The sequence below is a fragment of the Suncus etruscus genome, chromosome 6 (genome assembly GCF_024139225.1).
Source record: "Suncus etruscus isolate mSunEtr1 chromosome 6, mSunEtr1.pri.cur, whole genome shotgun sequence".
NCBI lineage: Eukaryota > Metazoa > Chordata > Mammalia > Eulipotyphla > Soricidae > Suncus > Suncus etruscus.
The window spans coordinates 103,926,411-103,944,921 of record NC_064853.1 but is presented as its reverse complement, the minus strand read 5'-3'; the positions used below and the strand labels follow the sequence as shown (position 1 = coordinate 103,944,921).

Here is an 18,511-nt window from a genome sequence, read left to right as displayed (position 1 = left end):
TCAAAGGAATCCAAATTAGGAAAGAGGAACTCAAACTATCTCTATTTGCAGACGATATGATGATATACATCGAAAACCCTAAATAATCCACAGTAAAAACTCCTAGAAATAATTAACCAATACAGCAAAGTGGCCGGCTACAAAATCAATACACAAAAAGCAGTAGCATTCCTCTATACAAATAATGAAGTAGAGGAGAGAAATATTAAGAAAACAATCCCATTTAAAATAGTATCAAAAATATTAAACACCTAGGAATCAATCTTACAAGGAAAGTGAAGGACCTATACCAGGAAAACTTCAAAACACTTCAGAAAGAAATTGAAGAGCATCTAAGGAAATGGAAGAACATCCCATGCTCATGGGTAGGTAGAATCTACATAGTCGAAGTGAATATCTTACCTAAACTTCTATATAGATTTAATGCAATCCCTATCCAAATTCAGACATCATTTTTTTTATTTTAATTATGACAACAAAGATGCAAAGAAAGAGGACAGGGTAAAGTTACAGTGGAAGCCCAATCACCCATAAACAGAATTCTCAGTAGTCCCATCGATGATATCCCAGCCTTGAACTTTCAGCCAAAGAACATTAAGAAAAACAAAACTGAACCCATGTACAATACAATTACTTTGTCCCTCAAATCCCCAGTTGTAGTACATACTATTTCTTAGCAGCACACAATATAATCTAAAGACATTAGACTTATGTAACTCCTTAAACATTGAGGGCAAAGTACATTTCTCTAGTTCCATGCACATGCTAACTAGTTTAAGTTAACTTCAAAAGTTTTAGTGGCTTGTTTTTCTTAAGGATTGGAGTCAAGGGAACATAGTAAAAAATGGTATTAAAGTGGCATTTGTTTGCATAGGCCCACCAAAACATAAGGGACATGGAAAGACAAATTATGGTCTAAATACAAGGAGACCCTACCCCTGAAGTTTCCTGGCACAGGACTGACTCTAGGCTCCAGGCAAATTAGTTTGTCCAATTCAAGTCATCATCAGACATCATTTTTTAAAGACCTAGAACAATCAATCATAAAATTTATCTGGAACCACAAAAGATCCAGGATAGCCAAATACATACTGAAAAACAAGAAGCTGGATGGCATCTCTTTACCTAACCTGAAGCTATATTATAAAGCCTCAGTAATCAACGCAGATGGTAATGGAACAAAGACAGAGCCTCAGACCAGTGGGTTAGAACAGAATTTCCAGAGATAAACCCCCAGATATACAGTCAACTAATATTTGATAAGAGTCAAGAACTTGAAATGGAACAAAGAAAGTCTCTTCAACAAATGGTGTTGGTACGACTGGAAAACCACCTGTAAGATTGACCCATACCTCACTCCTTATACAAAAGTCAGCTCAAAATGGATTAAAGATCTTGAAATCAGATCCGAATCTATAAATTTATTGAGGAAAAAATAGGCAGAACACTTAAAGACCTATATATCAAAAAAGTCTTTGAGGAAGGAGCACCAATGGCAAGAACTTTAGCATCAAACCTAAACAAATGGGACTACATTAAACTAAAAAGTTTCTGCATGGATGGGCCCGGAGAGATAGCACAGCGGCGTTTGCCTTGCAAGCAGCCGATCCAGGACCAAAGGTGGTTGGTTCGAATCCCGGTGTCCCATATGGTCCCCCGTGCCTGCCAGGAGCTATTTCTGAGCACTTAGCCAGGAGTAACTCCTGAGCACCGCCGGGTGTGGCCCAAAAACTAAAAAAAAAAAAAAACCAACAAAAACAAACAAACAAACAAAAAGTTTCTGCATGGCGAAAGAAACCCTATTTAATACTAAAAGACAGTTAATGGGATGGGTAAAAATCTTTGCACTCAACCCGTCAGATAAAGGGCTGACATCTAGAATATACAAAGCACTCAGAAAGCTGAGCCCCCCAAAATCTAATAAAGCCATAGAAAAGTGGGGGAGAAGAAATGAATAGACACTTCTCCGAGGAAGACCGAAAGATGGCCAACAGACACATGAAAACATGCTCACCTTCACTCATCATTAGGGAAATCCAAATCAAGACAACAATGAGGTACCACCTTATACCAGTGAGGATGACTCACATCAAAAATAACGGGAACAGAGCTCGGAGAGATAGCACAGCGGTGTTTGCCTTGCAAGCAGCCGATTCAGGACCAAAGGTGGTTGGTTCGAATCCCGGTGTCCCATATGGTCCCCCGTGCCTGCCAGGAGCTATTTCTGAGCAGACAGCCAGGAGTAGCCCCTGAGCACCGCCAGGTGTGGCCCAAAAACCAAAAAATAAATAAATAAATAAATAAATAAATAAATAAATAAATAAATAAATAAATAAATAAATAACGGGAACAATCTCTTGGCGGGGATGCGGTATGAAAGGAACTCTCATCCATTGCTGGTGGGAATTCCCCTAGTCCAACCCCTATGGAAAAAAGTATGGAGAGTACTCAGTAAACTCAGAATTGAGCTGTCATATGACCCAGTAATTGCTCTCCTGGGTATCTATCCCCAAGATGAAAGGACATTCATCCCAAAGTATGTGTGCACTCCACTATTTATCGCAGCACTCAGTATAATAGGCAAGATTTGGAACCAACCTCAATGTCCAACAACAGACGAGTAGATCATGAAGATGTGGTATTTATACACAATGAAATACTACTTAGCAGTTAGAAATGATACAATCATAGACTTTAACATGGATGGACCTACAAAATATTATGTTAAATGAAGTAAGTCAGAAGATGAAAGATAAACATAGAATGATAGCACTTTTCTGAACTACTTAGAATATACACCATGAACAAATAACATGGTTTAACAGGGTAGGAACTCCAAACACTGTAATTGTCAACATTTACTGGAGAGTAGAGTCCAAAACAAGTGAAAGAGAAACAACACAAAGACTTAACTACACATAATACCATAAATAAGCCAGCAACAGCAGAAACAACAAAGTAGAGAGAACAGGTATGTAATCAGCCTTTTACTACAAAGGCTCATAATAATGTCTTAGGGATCTTATACAGGATTACAGGTAATGAATACAATGGGAAGTCACTGACTCCAACGGAAGCATTTTATAACAATAGGTTTTAATGCCTTAATCTTACTATATTTTTGAATCTTACTTTATTTAAAATAACCTCTCAGCTTTTCCGTGCACAGGGGTTCTTGTACACAAAGGGTGGACAACCTAAGGTGGCACCTCGGTGCTCAGTCACACTAGATACCATACTCAGCTTGCATTATGAAAATGTCTTGTTAAAACACTTTAACATATCCTTTATCTCTAGGTTATGCCCTCTATTAGGACGTGAAGCATGTGACCAGCCAGACCACTGAAGCAGCAACTGTGGCCCACAGACTTATACTACAGGGCCTACTCATTGAACACATTCAAACAAACTAACATTCCCTTGCTCTTTTCTCCTCTCTTCTCACTACTCCTTTTTTCTCCCTTTTCTGCTTCTCCCTTTCCTCCTCATTATTATCAATTCAATCCATGTCAAATAAAAACCACACTGTTACCTCCTCTTTAGAAAAGGAAATTTGATATATAAGGTGCTGCCAACAATACAGCATTGTTTGGTACTCGAGATGAGAAACCTAGGTGTATCCAAAAGTTGATCTATTAGTTTCTTTACCTTACTTGTACTATATTTATCTATCTTTCTGTACTTAGCTTATTTCTTGCTCTCCCCTCCTCTTTTTCTTAAGCTATACCTAAGTTAACTATTGTATGTTTATATGTGGGCATGAGCACACAGAGATAGTATTCCTCCATGAGAGCCAAACCTAAATTGTAAACAACCCATGCCTATAGTGTATATAGCCACTCCCATATACTATCCCCCCTTCAGAAACCCGACTATCCCTTCATACCCCAATCCCAACCCGATTTCCCACCTTATTAAAACTCTTCACCCTCAGTTCTTAATCCATTAGGCATCAAGACTGACCTCCTACCCCAATGAGCCAGTACCCAGCACCAAAGCGAAGGGACACCCACTCAGACCCACACCTCGTCCCCAGCAGGAAAAGACAACTAACTCCCCTGTTAAACCATGCTGTGTGTCCCTCCTTATCACCTCTCCCTAACGTGGACTGTTGTTTGATACTTGACTCAGTTCCAAAAGGATCCCCACTGCAAGAACTCTACCCAAGACCTCTCTGCCACAAATCTTCTCTCAATCTCAAGATTGAGATTGTGTGATGAAAATGTGCCCTGGATCCCACACCCCACAAGAAAATCTCAAAAGACAATGGGGAAGCCTATACTTCCTTCATAAGTTCAAGACCTATATAATACTACCTCTTAACCTGTTTTTTCCCAAATGTAAGGTAGTCTCCTGCAGCACTTTGTACCTTTAATTACCTTTTTTAAATTCATTAAAATTTTTTTCTTTATATATATGTTAGCATATATTTTTATTTTTTGTCTTGTTTCTGCTTTCTCCTCTTTCCACCCCCAAATGCACCAACAATATAATGTAGCACCATTTCTTCCTGCAAAGGCATATTAAAAAAGGGGGAAATCTTACATATAAAAACAAGTTCTTGGGGCCCGGAGAGATAGCACAGCGGTGTTTGCCTTGCAAGCAGCCGATCCAGGACCCAAGGTGGTTGGTTCGAATCCCGGTGTCCCATATGGTCCCCCGTGCCTGCCAGGAGCTATTTCTGAGCAGACAGCCAGGAGTAACCCCTGAGCACCGCCGGGTGTGGCCCAAAAAACCAAAAAAAAAAAAAAAAAAAAAAAACAACCAAAAAAAACAAACAAGCTCTTATCTACTAGGGATAAGAACTCATACTTTTTTATAATGCAGGGGCACCTCCCACCTTGAACATATGTCATGTGGACCCAACTTAGACCCCAAGTGAGTAGACACTGACCGTCCAACCTTGAACCCTGGATCCCAGACATAGAAATGACACAGTTCTCCACAATAGCTCCAGAAAGCAAATCTCCTCTGGGACATCCTTAATACTGCTCTGGCACCAACATGTGCCAGTTCTAATATGATATCCTGACAACAAGAAAATGGGAACAACTTGATCAAAGAGCAGGTTGTCTTATCTCACCATCTAATTATAAGACAAAATAGAAGAATTGTCACCCTTTGATCTGTGCAAAAGCCAAGATCGCTACCTACAGATGACTGACAACCATGACTGGGCAGAACGTATCCTGGGACCAATAAAAAAGCCCTAGACTAGGTTTTGTCCTATGATCTATACAATAACCAAGATCTCTAATTCCAGAGGTCTAATTGAGACAATTGCAACTGAATGGGTCTCTGGAAACATAACGAAAGACTCTTTCCCAGGGTCCATCCTAGGATCAACGCAATGACCAAGACCACCAACTACAGAAGACGGACTAAAACGACAGTGAAGGAACAGAACTTCTAGAACTGCAAAGAAAGACTTCATCATAACCTCCATTTTTTGACCTGTGCAGATACCAAGATCTCTTGATACAGAGGTCTGATATTATCACCCATGACTGAGCAGAAGTCTTTCATACACCACAAAAGCACCGAGGGGAAGTAAATGAACATGCAAGGAGTCTATAGTTATTCCCATGACAGTATACTTCAAGGGAGAAACCCTGTATCTCTTAGGCCAAGGGAATTCCCTTTCTAATGTCCCCAATATTTACTGTGCTATGCAGGAAAAAAAAAACAGCACAAAATACTCTTTTTTATTTATGTATTTATTTATTTATTTTTGTTTTGGCTTGGATATTGATGTTGTTGTTTCCAATTTTTTTCTTTTTGCACTCTGTTATGTTTTTATTTCAGGACCGTGGTTATTATGTGGTGCTTGTCTTTATTGCTGTAGTGCTCACTGGATTTTTTATTTGATATTTCCTTTTGTATTGTTGGGTGTTTCGCTTCCCTTTTCCTATTTCTTCTCTCAAACTGAGGTTAAGAGCCTCTAGAAGGACTCCATCCATTTTCGGCTTATTTGACTTTTTACCCCATTTTATTGCTTTTCTTTTCTTCAAGAAGAACCATATAACTTGAACTATCTAGTTCCACCTCTCAAATTGAGGGGGAAATAATGGAGGGTACCAAGACCAAACAGTTGTATGATCACTAAGTAGTAAGCTAGACATAGAGGGGACCACTTATACTAGCAGCCCAGGGGGTAAGGGGGGATATGGGATACAAGCTGGGGATGGGGGTGGAGGGAGGACAACTTTGGTGATGCAAATTCCCCTGAGTCAATGTTAATATGTACCTAAAATATTACTGTGAAAGATATGTAATCCATTTTGGTCAAAATAAAAAATATTATAAAAATCAGCTCAAATTATTTTATATATTTTTGTTTTGAAGGTTAACATTTTTATAATAAAGATACTATTTACAGTCACGTGGGAGGCACGAAAAATGTTTCTTCTTCCTAGGGGGGTATGACAGAAAATAATTGAGAAGCACTGCTCTATCTGGTGCCCTCTTCCCTACCACTCACTCTCACCTGCCTACTACTGGAACAGGCATTTTACTTTACTCTCTCTCTCTCTCTCTCTCTCTCTCTCTCTCTCTCTCTCTGTGGTTTGAACAACTATTAATAAAAGGAGACATGCATGTCACTTAATTCCCTTTTGGTGTCCAATTCTTGTCCAGAATGATCAGTTCCAACTATCACTTTTATAGTAGAACCTTCTCTACTCTAACTGCACTCTTGGCTCTTTATGGCAAGCTGCCTACTATTGACTTGTTCTCCCAGTACTCATCTCTATTGTCTCTGTATACCATCAGCACACTTTTATTTTTCTTATATCCCACTGATGCGTGAGACTATCCTGTGTTTATCTCTCTCCCTCTGACTCATTTCATTCAGCATAGTAAGCTCCATGTCCATCCATGTGTAAGCAATTTTTTTTATTCCCCCAAGGTACTGCAATGCCAGGTTGATGTATGGAATGGGTGGAGCAAGCTCCTATTCCAGATCCTAGTGCTAAAAATCCATTTAATATATTGTCATCGAATAGATGAAGTATCAGATGTTAAACTGATAAGAACAGATACTACACTTGATCTTAGTCAAAAGGCCGAGAAGCGATGTGTGAGCAAATTTTATGAATTAATTTTTCCTAATGGCTGCATAGTATTCCATTATGTAGATGTACCACTGTTTCTTTAGTTTCTCATCTGTTGTTGGACACCTGGATTGCTTCCAGATTCTGACTATTGTAAATACTACTGTGATGACCATAGGAGTGCAAAGGGAATTTTTGTATTGTGTTTTTGTGGTCCTAGGGAATATCCCTAGGAATGGTATTGTTGGATCATATAGAAGCTCAATTTCCAGTTTTTTGAGGAATATCCATATTGTTTTCAGAAGGCTGGACTAGACAGAATTCCCACCAATAGTAAATGAGAATCCCTTTCTCCTCACATACACTCCAGCAGTGGTTGTTGTTCTTTGTGATATGTGCCAATCTCTGTGGTGTGAGATGATACGTTACTGTTGTTTTGATTTGCATCTCCCTGACTATTAGTGATGTGAAGCATTTTTTATATGCCTTTTGAGGAAATGTTTGCTCATTTCTTTTCCCCTTTTTTTTGGATGGGGTTAGATGTGTTTTCCCTGTTAAGTTCTGCCAGTACCTTCTATATATTAGATATTAATCCTTTATTGGGTGGGTGAATAATTTCTCCCATTCTGTGGGTAGCCTTCACATACTAGTCACCGTTTACTTTGAAGTGCAGAAGCTTCTCAGTTTAATGAAGTTGTATTTGTTTGTCTTTGCTTACACTTGCTTAGACAGTGGTATTTCCTCCTTGAAGATGACTTTAGTGAGAAACTATTTTAAATGGAGTAGACTCGTTGATCTCTTCCTTTTCAAGTTAATTATTTGTGTATAGGAATGCAACATATTTTTATGTGTTCACTTTGTAGTCAACTACACTTCTGTACTGGTTTATTGTTTTTAGGAGCTTCGTAGTGTTCTATATATGTTATCATGTCATCTACAAATAGTGATCATTTGTCTTATTTTTAAATTTTGGTCCATTTTATTTTATTTTTTCTTTACTGTTTGCTGTTGGTAGGATTTCTAAAACTATGTTGACTAAAAGTAGAGACAATAGACATTCTTTGACTTCAAATTTAGGTATGTTTCCTGCAAGCAACAGAGATGGATTTTTTTTTCTTGATCCATACAGCCACTTTGTGCCTTTTTTTTTTTTTTTTTTTCGTTTTTGAGTCACACCCGGCAGCGCTCAGGGGTTACTCTTGGCTCTACGCTCAGAAATCGCCCCTGGCAGGCAAGGGGGACCATGAGGGATGCCGGGATTTGAACCACCATTCTTCTGCATGGAAGGCAAATGCCTTACCTCCATGCTATCTCGCTGGCCCCCACTTTGTGCCTTTTAATCCATTAATTTTTAGAGCGTATTGATGTAAGGTCCATGTGTAACTTAGTTGTTTTTGCAACTGGCCACTTGCTTTTTTTAGGTAGTGTTTCAGTAATTCTTGTAGGGTTGGTTATGTTATAGCCAAAGTTGCCAGTTCTTGTTTTTTTGAGAATGTTTTTTCCCTTTCTTCAAATATAAATGGCATCTTTTTAGAGTAATGGATTCTAGATTGAATTTTGTCCAGTACTTTGAATATGTTATTCTATTATTTTCTTGATTATATAGTGTCATATGGGAGATCTATTGTGATTCTTATGTTATTTGTATTTTAGGTTTTCTTCTCTCTTTTTTTTTTTTTTTTTTTTGGTTTTTGGGTCACACCCTGTGACGCTCAGGGGTTACTCCTGGCTATGCGCTCAGAAGTTGCTCCTGGCTTCTTGGGGGACCATATGGGATGCCGGGGGATCGAACCGCGGTCCGTCCTAGGCTAGCGCAGGCAAGGCAGGCACCTTACCTCCAGCGCCACCGCCCGGCCCCGTTTTCTTCTCTCTTAATGCTTTAAGTAGTGTGTCTCTTTGGTTCTTTCCAGTTTGATTACTATGTGTCTTGGTTTTCTATTTGAGTCTATTTTGTTTGCTACTTTTTAGGCCTCAAATGGAATGTTTGCAAGCTTCCCTCTAGAGACTAGAGAAGTTCTGAACTATAATCTATGCTCTCTCTCCCTCTTTCTCCCCACTCTCTCAAGAATACGCAAACAACACACACACATATCAATCCCATTTCCATTTTTCACCTGCAGGTGTTCATATTTGTTAAATTAATTCTACTATGTGGGGTTGTGACTCAGTGGCAGAGCCATTGCTTTTCAAGAAACTGCATTTATTCTGTGTCAACACTCAACATTGCTGAGTGGATGTTATAACTGCATTGCTGCTGTGAACCCCAGCACCACAGGTATGAGACTGTGACACACAATAATGTATATGGGGGCTGGAGAGATAGCGCAGCGGTAGGTCATTTGCCTTCCATGCAGCCAATCCAGGATGGATGGCGGTTTGAATATTGACATCTCATATGGTCCCCTGTGCCTACCAGGAGTGATTTCTGAGCGCAGAACCAGTAGTAACTCCTAAACACCACTGGGTATGACCAAAATAGAACAAAAAATATGTATATGATTTCTTACACCACAGAGTGCAACCCTGTATATAGCAACTATACAGTAAATGGGAAGATTAATTTCAGAACCTTCAGTGTATATACATATGCAGGACAATATATGTATATATATATATGTATCTACACATATGGAGGAAATATTCTAAATTGTCTTGAATAGTATACCATTTATGTTTTAAATAAGATGGTTAAAGGCGCTGGAGAGATAGGACAGTGGTAGGGTATTTGCCTTGCATGCAGCCAACACGGAACAGACCCGGGTTTTATTCCCGGCATCCCATATGTCCCCAGAGCCTGCCAGGAGCAATTTCTGAGCACAGAGCCAGGAGTGACCCAAAACAAACAAACAAACAAACAAACAAAAAGGTTAAATGACTTCAAAACAGACACTTTTGTTTATGAAATCATTGTATGAAACAGGAGATATGGCTCAATGCTAGAATAAATGTTTCATGTAAAGCATTAAGCCCTGAGTTCAATCCCCAGTACATTTTTTTTAAAGTTCATTTATTGATTGATTGGTTTTTGAGCCACACCCAGCAGTGCTCAGGGATTACTCCTTTCTCTGCACTCAGAAATTGCCCCTGGCAGGCTGGGATGCCGGGAATTGAACCAGGTCCCTCCCTGTCAGCCGAATGCAGCATGCGAGGCAAATGCCCTACAGCTGTGCTATCTCTCTGCCCCCTCAATATATTCAAATTATAGTTTTGGTTTTTTTTGGGGGGGCACACTCGGTGGTGCTCAAGGGTTACTCCTGGCTGTCTGCTCAGAAATAGCTCCTGGCAGGCACGGGGGACCATATGGGACACCGAGATTCAAACCAACCACCTTAGATCCTGGGTCGTCGTCTGCTTGCAAGGCAAACGCCACTCTGCTATCTCTCCGGACCCTCAAATTATAGTTTTTTTTAGATAACACAGTTACAATAGTCTTAATGTTTATGGCATCTATGTACAAAGGTACTTTCCACACACCACTCAAATGTCCAAGATGTCCCTATGTCACCGTTAACCCACATCTTTCCCTACTGCTTGATAATCTGATTTAAGATTTATTTAAGATCGAGTTTGTCGGTATTTGCCCTTTCCCCTAGACTTATTTCACTTAACTCGAGACCCTCTAGTTCCACCTAAGTTGCAGCAAAATGCAAGATTTTATACTTTCCTACAGCTGCATAGTATTACATTATGCATATATACCACAACTCCTTTATACATTTATCTATCACTGGGCATGTGTGTTCAGGTTATTTTATTTTATTTTATTTTATTTTGGTTTTTGGGCCACACCCGGCGGTGCTCAGGGGTGACTCCTGGCTGTCTGCTCAGAAATAGCTCCTGGCAGGCACGGGGGACCATATGGGACACCGGGGTTTGAACCAACCACCTTAGGTCCTGGATCGGCTGCTTGCAAGGCAAACGCCGCTGTGCTATCTCTCCGGGCCCATGTGTTCAGGTTATTGTACTGCATGTTTCAATGATTTTGATGTACTATGCATTTTTCATTATTTTTTTGTGTCTTGGGGTAGATGCCATGAATTGAAATTACTGGGCAATCTGAGCTCTATTTATAATTGAGGCATTTTTATACAGTTTTTCATAGGTACTTAACCTGATGATAATCTAACAACACCCTATTTAATGTGTGTATGAGGAAAGATTATCTTCCTTTGTTTTATGGCCAGAGATATATCAATGTTTTCGACTTTTTGAAATTTTTTTTTTTTTTTTTTTTTTTTTTTTTTTTTTTTTTTGTTTTTGGGCCACACCCTGTGACGCTCAGGGGTTACTCCTGGCTATGCGCTCAGAAGTTGCTCCTGGCTTGGGGGACCATATGGGACGCCGGGGGATCGAACCGCGGTCCGTCCTAGGCTAGCGCAGGCAAGGCAGGCACCTTACCTCCAGCGCCACCGCCCGGCCCGACTTTTTGAAATTTATTGTGTGAATATAGCACTGTAGTGGTTATTTAAAGTACCCATTGGGATTTTTTTAAAAATTGAAGGAGAAAAAGGTTAATTGCTCGAGCCATACACAATATCAAAGTGTTAGTAAAGAACTGTCGTGGTTTTTTTCTCCTCATAAGAAGCTTATTTATATACACACTGCACTTCACTGAATTCTGGAGATTTGTCTGAGAATGCATTCTATGATAGAACCAATTAGCTTCTAGAATGGTTTTTTGAAGAAAAGTAGCAAATTCATTATAGTTTTCAGCATGGATAGATTCATGGATCTAAGAATATTTCTGAAGAGAACCTTTGAGCAAGCCAATTCAGGAGCCATGACATCTAATTCTAATCTCAACATCTAAATTAGATGTTCTAGTCTAAATGATAAGGATATAGGAGAGATTGATTTCCTTTATGAAGAAGAGGCCAAAGTTAATATTTTCAGGTACATGATGATTTTTAAGAAGTGGCTCTACACTTTTGTACAATATACTAGATATTTTTTCAAATATATCTAGAAAAAGTTGATTATATTTCCAGGTTTCAAAGCAGGTGTGAAATGCATTTAAAGTTTAAATGATGATATGTACTTAAGCTGGGTTCATTCTTAGCCACTGAGCAATGGTGTGCCAAGAATAATTCCAAACATAGGCTGTGAATTCCAAGTACCTCTGCAAATAACTTCTATGTATCCTGCCAACTTTGCTTCATTTTTTTGAAACAAATGACAGCCCTGTCAGTATTGTCTGTGGATTTGACTGAATGTCTTGCTTTATTTTTTTATACTAGTAATTTTAGATTTCAGAAAAGTAAAGGTGTTGAGTTTACAGATTTTTAAATTTTTCCATTAACATTTTTAAAGAGCAAAGTTTGACGTTTCTCCTGAAGCAACTGCTTTAAATCACTATGAGTGCTTTGACATCTAGTTCTATAAATAAATAGAAGTACAATCTCACAATTTTTCCAATCAGGACTTAGTAAAGGTTCTCAGGCAACTATATCTATTTTTAGTTTCCAAAGAATTCACCAAATATTATGTTTTATAATAATGAGCCTACCTTCATTGATGATCTCCATCTTATATTTTTAAGGAATGGGATAGTATAAATAAATCCAAAATACATTTTTTAAAAAGTCCCTTTCCTTTAGAATTCTCATTCATTGGTGCTCTAGTTTTTAACTTTAGGGAACCAAGAACGTCTAGGAAATTAGATTATCTCTTCAGTTATTCATATTGAACATGTGACTTAGATTAAAAGAATCAAATTGAACTTATTGGACAAAACAGATTGTTGAGAGTTTGATGGGAGAATATCGCCTTACCCTGAAGAAAGCCAACCAGATGAAGACACAAACATCAGACAGAAAAAAATTCATATTGCTGATGAAAACAGAGCTTCTGCATCAACCCCCTGAAATCTACTATTTGAAACAATGAAATCCTTTTATTGTTGACATTTTGATTGCTCCTTTTGTTACTTATAATATTTAGCATTCTAATATCAGTATTTTGAAAGATAGGAATTGGTACAGAAGCAATTATTTTTTACTTAATTTAAATTTAGGTGCCTCCCTATGGTGCTCAGGAGAACCACAGGCCAAACCTGGCAGTGTTCAGAGGCCACTGAAGCAGTCCTTCATAGTAAGTACTCATGACTCACTAGAGCACTGAGTGAAGGGCCATGTGGAGTTGGGGACTGAACTTGGCTTCTCAAGCATGCTCCACCCAAAATACTACTTTTGACCCGTTGAAGTAATTTGGTAATATAAAACTTTGTCTCCCCACTGCATGAAATAAGACATTTATGGTTGCAAATGATAGAATATCTAAAGTGCCTCAGGCAGAAAAAACACAACTGTCACATTATACAATGTGAATTATTTGCTGCATACTGGCTTTGACAAGACTTTTATAATATCACATAATTTATCCTGTCTGGTGCAGGGTTTATTTTTTCACTCTGTATTCTCAGTAGATTGGCTTGGTCAATTATTCTCCAATAGGATAACTTTCTCAGATGTTACCTATAAACTTCATGTCATCTTTATGGACCATAACCATCTACACAAAGCAAAAATAAATAAAACTCATAATTTGTATTTGGGGGAATTTGTATAAGGAATTCTCATATTCATGTTAGTTAAAAACAAAATCAGGATTATTAACACAGCTATGTTGACAACTTACAATGTTTGTCATATCTACCCAGTGTGTATGCATTAAAATACATATTATAAACCTGTAAACCTGTTTAGAGAAAAACTTCTATCAAAGTGTTCAAAGTGAAATTATACAAAAAGATTCACATTTATTTTTATATTCATTTTATAATATGCCAATTAAGCCTCGAAAAGGTTTTCAAAATATTCAGCAAGTTATTTGTGATAGCATGACTGTAATATGTAGTTCATGTTTGTTTTTGTTTTTTTTTTGGTAGTTCGTTTAAGATAACAAACAAAAGAGGATGCTCCATTAACTAAGTATAGTCAATACATTTTTATATGAGTCATTTTTGGTTATCATTCCTTCCCCTATCCTTGCTTCACTTTACTTTTGCTCTAATTTGTTCTTTACTTTTAAGGTGGCCCTGAAGAGAAAGGTACAGTTTATAACTTCTCTGAGCAAACAGCTATGGATGTTGAGGGTCTTGTAGTTCTTCTGTGAGGGTGGGGGAATAGCACTACATTTTTGAGTGACCATTGCATTCTTTAAGAAAATAGAACTAAAGGGCCAGTGAGGTGGTGGTAGAAGTAAGGTGTCTGCCTTGCAAGCGCTAGCCCCCCGGCATTCCATATGGTCCCCCCCAAGCCAGGGGCAATTTCTGAGCATTTAGTCGAAAAAAAAAAACAAAAAAGAAAAAAGAAAAAAAGAAAATAGAACAAACATCACTAAAAATTTAATGAAATTTAAAAAATTTCACAAAAAGCCAAAGCAATTTAGTAAAAGGCATATGGGATGTATCATGTTTTCTAACTTTATTCTACAGAGAAAAATAATTGTAATAGTGTGGTTGTTATTTTGTTGTTGTTTTTTTAATTTTGTGAATGTTTTATGTATCTTGGATATCAGCCCTTTTTCTATGTATGGAGAGCAAATATTTTCTCCCATTCTGTAAGACATCTTTTTATTTTAGTCTGAATTTCTTTTGCCAAGTAAAGCCATTGCAAATTGATGTAGTCTCACTTGTTTATTTTATTTTATTTTAGTTTTTTTTGTTTTTTTTTTGTTTTTGGGCCACATCCTGTGATGCTCAGAATCGCTCCTGGTTTGGGGGACCATATGGGATGCCGGGGATTGAACTCAGGTCCATCCTGGGTCAGCTGCATGAAGGCAAACACCTACTGCTGTACTATCACACTGCCCCCCAAAATATAGAATGCTTCACGAGTTTGCATGTCATCCTTGTTCAGGGGCCATGCTAAATCTGTATCATTCCAATTTTAGTGTATGTGCTGCTGCAGTGAGCACTAAATTTTTTTTTAATATTTGTCAATGGAGTCAAATTATTGGAGACCCTTCTGAAATTCATTTCTGGAGAATTCTGCTTATATTTTTCTCAATAAATTTTATGTATTCAGTAGAATATCAAAGTCTTTAATGCACTTTGAATTAATTTTGATATACTGTGTGGGACACAAGACCAGTTTTAGTTTAGTTTTTTAAATGTGATTATTCAGTTATCTCAATATTATTTGTTGAATAAACTTTCTTTGCTCCACTTCATGCACTAAGTATTATCATTGTTTAATATCTAGAAATCTGAGGGTTTATCTTTAAGCTTTCAATTTTATTTCATTGATCTGAAAATCTTTCTTCCAGTACCACATAGTTTTAATTACTGTAGCTTTAGTGTACAAATTAAAGCCCAGAAATGCAGTATCTCTAATTTTCTTTTTTTCTTTTTTTTCTCTCAGTATAGCTTTGACTATTCAGGGAGCTTTATCAATCCAAACAATTTTACTTGTTTCATCAAGTGTTTAAAGAATGTCATCAGAGTTTTGATAGGGATTTCATTGAATCTGTATAATGCTTTGAGGAGGGTAATCATTTTGTCAATGTCAGTTTTTATAATCCTTGAATAAAAAATATTTTTTCATTTTCTCTTCTTTTGGAAAAACAGGGATGAATATGGGTAATGGAGCCAACAGGAGTGGCCTTGGCAGAGCAGGGGATTTATCTGCTTTCTCCTCTCAAGATGGCAGGCTTTCTGCTGTGTGGGCCATTGTACCCATTATCTTTCACAGCTTGGTTTACATTTCATTAGAAAAAAAATGATTCAGGGCTGGAGAGATAGCATGGAGATAAGGCATTTGCCTTGCAATGCAGAAGGACGGTGGTTTGAATCCCAGTATCCCATATGGTCCCCTGAGCCTGCCAGGCGCGATTCCTGAGAGTAGAGCCAGGAGTAACCCCTGAGCGCTGCTGGGTATGACCAAAAACCAAAAAGAAAAAAATGATTCTATGGAGCTGGCCAGGTTTGAACATAGTGACTGTATTTGTAAGTGTGGTTTCAGCTCCTACCCCTATTTTTTTTTTTAATTATTACGAATAGATGTGAATCTTGTCAAAAGCTTCTATGTGTCTATGTCTATGATAATATTGTTTTGACATTTCCTTTGTTGTTCCAATATATTACATTAATTCATTGGCATGTTGAAATGGTATTATATCCCTGGACTAAATCCCACATGATAGTGGCATATAATCCTTTTGATATTCTGTTGCATTCAATTCACTATGATTTTGCAGAAAATCTTTGTATCACTATTCTTCAGGGATATTGATCTGTAATTTCTTCTTCAATAATATATTTGTCTGCTTTTAGACATTAGGATTATAATATCATTATAGAAACTACAGGAAAGTTCACAATTTCTTCAATATTTTATTTATCGATTTATTTATTTTGATTTCTGGGCCACAACCAGCAGTGTTCAAGGAGGGCTTACGTTGCACTCTGTGGGCAGGAATCACTCCTAGCAGTGCTCGAAGAATCATATGAGACTGCTAGGTTTTGAATCCAGGTGGGCCATATTCAAGGCAAGTACTTTACTCACTGTACTCATTTTTAATATTTTAGAAAAACTTAGAGTACAGTTAGAAAGTTTTCTTTTAGCTTGGTAGATCTTATTACTGAGCCCTGGATTTTTGTTGTTAGGAAGATTTCAAATTAACATTTCAATTTTCTTACTCATTAATTGTATGTTTTAATTTCCCGCTTCTTTTTTTTTTTTTTTGGTTTTTGGGCCACACCCGGTGACGCTCAGGGGTTACTCCTGGCTATGCGCTCAGAAGTCGCTCCTGGCTTGGGGGACCATATGGGACGCCGGGGGATTGAACCGCGGTCCGTCCTAGGCTAGCGCAGGCAAGGCAGGCACCTTACCTCCAGCGCCACCGCCCGGCCCCCTTCTTTTTTTTTTTAAACACCTTGCTTACATACATGATTGTGTTTGGGTTTCAGTCATGTAAAGAAAACCACCCATCAGGGCCCGGAGAGATAGCATAGAGGTGTTTGCCTTGCAAGCAGCCGATCCAGGACCCAAGGTGGTTGGTTCGAATCCCGGTGTCCCATATGGTCCCCCGTGCCTGCCAGGAGCTATTTCTGAGCAGACAGCCAGGAGTAACCCCTGAGCACCGCCGGGTGTGGCCCAAAAACAAAAAAAAAAAAAAAAAAGAAAAAGAAAAAAGAAAACCACCCATCACCAGTGCAACATTCCCATCACCAATGTCCCAAATCTCCTTCCTCCCCACCCGACCCCCGCCTGTACTCTAAACAGGCTCTCTATTTCCCTCATACATTCTCATTATTAGGACAGTTCAAAATGTAGTTATTTCTTTAATTAAACTCATCACTCTTTGTGGTGAGCTTCCTGAGGTGAGCTGGAACTTCCAGCCCTTTTCTCTTTTGTGTCTGAAAATTATTATTGCAAGAATGTCTTTCATTTTTCTTAAAACCCATAGATGAGTGAGACCATTCTGCATTTCTCTCTCTCTCTCTGACTTATTTCACTCAGCATAATAGATTCCGTGTACATCCATGTATAGGAAAATTTCATGACTTCATCTCTCCTGACAGCTGCATAATATTCCATTGTGTATATGTACCACAGTTTCTTTAGCCATTCGTCTGTTGAAGGGCATCTTGGTTGTTTCCAGAGTCTTGCTATGAGTGGGAGAAACTATTCACCCAATACCCATCAGTTAAGGGGCTAATCTCCAAAATATACAGGGCACTGACAGAACTTTACAAGAACGAAACATCTAATCCCATCAAAAAATGGGGAGAAGAAATGAACAGACACTTTGACAAAGAAGAAATACAAATGGCCAAAAGACACATGAAAAAATGCTCCACATCACTAATCATCAGGGAGATGCAAATCAAAACAACGATGAAATACCACCTCACACCACAGTGAATGGCACACATCACAAAGAATGAGAATAAACAGTGTTGGTGGGGATGTGGAGAGAAAGGAACTCTTATCCACTGCTGGTGGGAATGCCGTCTAGTTCAAACTTTATGGAAAGTGATATGGAGATTCCTCCAAAAACTGGAAATCGAGCTCCCATACAATCCAGCTATACCACTTCTAGGAATATATCCTAGAACACAAAAATACAATACAAAAACCCCTTCCTTACACCTATATTCATTGCAGCACTATTTACCGCTTCTTCTTGATTCAGTCTTGGACTGTTGTAGGACTCTAAAAACACCCCAGCTTTCACCCCTAGGTTTTTTGGTTTAGTAGCATTTAATTATTAATAGTGATTTTGTATAATATTTTGTATTTCTGAGTGATGGCCTAATTTCTCCATTTTTATTTTTATTTTTTTATTTTTAGGCCATACCTACTAGTACTAGGCTTTATTCCTGGTTCTGTGTCCAGGGTTCACTCATGATGAGGTTTGGAGGACCATATGGGGTGTCAGGAATACAACCTGAGTTGACTATGTGCAAGGTAAACGATACCAATTGTACTATTGCTGCATTCCCCCACCCCTTT

General features: G+C 38.3%; 2 non-coding genes across 2 annotated transcripts; both read right to left on the bottom strand.

Moving 5' to 3' along the window:
- Positions 1-6,887: 6,887 nt before the first annotated feature.
- Positions 6,888-7,076, bottom strand: LOC126012764 (U2 spliceosomal RNA). The gene has a single exon (XR_007497162.1). It is a non-coding gene; the product is annotated as a U2 spliceosomal RNA (small nuclear RNA).
- Positions 7,077-14,866: 7,790 nt separating this feature from the next.
- Positions 14,867-14,969, bottom strand: LOC126012329 (U6 spliceosomal RNA). Its single transcript, XR_007496844.1, has one exon. It is a non-coding gene; the product is annotated as a U6 spliceosomal RNA (small nuclear RNA).
- Between the last annotated feature and the right edge of the window lie 3,542 nt (positions 14,970-18,511).